This window comes from Salmo salar, unplaced genomic scaffold (genome assembly GCF_905237065.1).
Source record: "Salmo salar unplaced genomic scaffold, Ssal_v3.1, whole genome shotgun sequence".
Classification (NCBI taxonomy): Eukaryota; Metazoa; Chordata; class Actinopteri; order Salmoniformes; family Salmonidae; genus Salmo; species Salmo salar.
The window spans coordinates 2,501-5,000 of NW_025547735.1; the positions used below are offsets into that span (position 1 = coordinate 2,501).

The 2,500-nt window shown below is 46.5% G+C and overlaps 3 non-coding genes across 3 annotated transcripts in view; all 3 read right to left on the reverse strand.

Annotated features, from left to right (window-relative positions):
• Positions 1-583: 583 nt before the first annotated feature.
• On the reverse strand, positions 584-774 carry LOC123732241 (U2 spliceosomal RNA). Its single transcript, XR_006763010.1, has one exon. It is a non-coding gene; the product is annotated as a U2 spliceosomal RNA (small nuclear RNA).
• Positions 775-1,125: 351 nt separating this feature from the next.
• Positions 1,126-1,242, reverse strand: LOC123732258 (U5 spliceosomal RNA). The gene has a single exon (XR_006763019.1). It is a non-coding gene; the product is annotated as a U5 spliceosomal RNA (small nuclear RNA).
• Positions 1,243-2,348: 1,106 nt separating this feature from the next.
• The window catches only part of LOC123732249 (U2 spliceosomal RNA), a 191-nt gene continuing 39 nt past the window's right edge, over positions 2,349-2,500 (reverse strand). Inside the window, exon 1 of the small nuclear RNA XR_006763015.1 lies at positions 2,349-2,500. This exon is cut by the window's right edge and continues 39 nt beyond it. This is a non-coding gene — a small nuclear RNA (U2 spliceosomal RNA).

Consider the following 2,500-nt stretch of genomic DNA (forward strand, 5'->3'; position numbering starts at 1 on the left):
CACACACACACACACACACACACACACACACACACACACACACACACACACACACACACACACACAATCCTGGTGAAGTGATTGTATTTTTGGGGGCTCAAAACACACACACACACACACACACACACACACACACACACACACACACACACACACACACAAACAATCCTGGTGAAGTGATTGTATTTTTTGGGGGGGCTCAAAAACACACACACACACACACACACACACAATCCTGGTGAAGTGATTGTATTTTTGGGGGCTCAAAAACACACACACACACACACACACACACACACACACACACACACACACACACACAAACAATCCTGGTGAAGTGATTGTATTTTTTGGGGGCTCAAAACACACACACACACACACACACACACACACTCCTGGCCAATGTATTTTTTTATTTTTTTATTTTTTTTTTTTAAGTAAAATGGCGGAAAACGGGGACCCCCATGAAGGGGGCTTCGCACTTGTTTCAGTTTGGATGATTCTTCTTTTTCATTCCTTCTCTTCTTCTGCTAGCTGTTTTACATAGATTTGGTGTATTTCTTTTTCCTTGACAATGGGAGAAAAGTGTTGCACCATTCCCGGAGGTACTGCAATACCGGGTCGATGCGTGGAGCGGACGGAGCAAGCCCCATTTCCGACTCCCTGTTCGAAAAATCCATTTAATATGTAGTCCCCCGATGGGGGACGTATCGGATATTAAACTGATAAGAACAGATACTACACTTGATCTGAGCCAAAAGGCCGAGAAGCGATAACCCACAAATTGACCCCTGCACCCGCTCGGCCCCCGGGGCCTCGGCAGACCTCATCGGTTTGGCAAAAGTTGGCTCCTCCTCACCCAACGCTTCCCCTGGTGACAGGCGGGTGTGTTTTTTTTTTAAAAGTCGCTAATGCGTCGTTAGGTCACTAGCTCTTTAATCCTAGTGCGACTATTTGTTCAATGCCCGGCAAATACACCAGTCATCGTCGGGCTTGAACTCAATTGCCCGAGCGACTACTTTGAGTGGAAAAAAATACGCCGGTCGGTCAGCCGGCTTCAAGTCAAACGCCTGAGCAAAAAGTCTCGGCGTCATCTCTGTCAATTTCTCTTGAAACAAGATACCGGGCTCTGCCAGAAGCAAAGCCCTTCCAAAAATACGTTGAACTCGTAAGTGTTCCTCTCCACGGAAGTCTTTAGTAAAAGGCGAAAGGCTTGTGCGTAATGAAGAGAAACCAGAGTCGTATGGAAGTCAGAGGTCGGGGCCCGAGACACACACGGTGCACTCTAGGCCGGGTCCCCGCGGGTGGTCCCCGAACCCACTCTTCCAAGTTTTCGAGGGCTGTGGGTAAAAAGTCACAGACAGACAGACAGACAGACAGACAGACAGACAGACAGACAGACAGACAGACAGACAGACAGACAATCCTGGTGAAGTGATTGTATTTTTGGGGGGCTCAAAACACACACACACACAATCCTGGTGAAGTGATTGTATTTTTGGGGGGCTCAAAAAACACACACACACACACACACACACACACACACACACACACACACACACACACACACACACACACACACACACACACACACACACACACACACAATCCTGGTGAAGTGATTGTATTTTTGGGGGCTCAAAAACACACACACACACACACACACACACACACACACACACACACACACACACACACACACACACACAAACAATCCTGGTGAAGTGATTGTATTTTTTGGGGGCTCAAAAAAACACACACACACACACACACACACACACACACACACACACACACACACACACACACACACACACACACACACAATCCTGGTGAAGTGATTGTATTTTTGGGGGGCTCAAAAAACACACACACACACACACACACACACACACACACACACACACACACACACACACACAAACAATCCTGGTGAAGTGATTGTATTTTTGGGGGCTCAAAAACACACACACACACACACACACACACACAATCCTGGTGAAGTGATTGTATTTTTTGGGGGGCTCAAAACACACACACACACACACACACACACACACACACACACACACACACACACACACAAACAATCCTGGTGAAGTGATTGTATTTTTTGGGGGGCTCAAAACACACACACACACACACACACACACACACTCCTGGCCAATGTATTTTTTTTTTTTTTTATTTTTTTTTTTAAGTAAAATGGCGGGAAAACGGGGGACCCCCATGAAGGGGGCTTCGCACTTGTTTCAGTTTGGATGATTCTTCTTTTTCATTCCTTCTCTTCTTCTGCTAGCTGTTTTACATAGATTTGGTGTATTTCTTTTTCCTTGACAATGGGAGAAAAGTGTTGCACCATTCCCGGAGGTACTGCAATACCGGGTCGATGCGTGGAGCGGACGGAGCAAGCCCCATTTCCGACTCCCTGTTCGAAAAATCCATTTAATATGTAGTCCCCCGATGGGGGACGTATCAGATATTAAACTGATAAGAACAG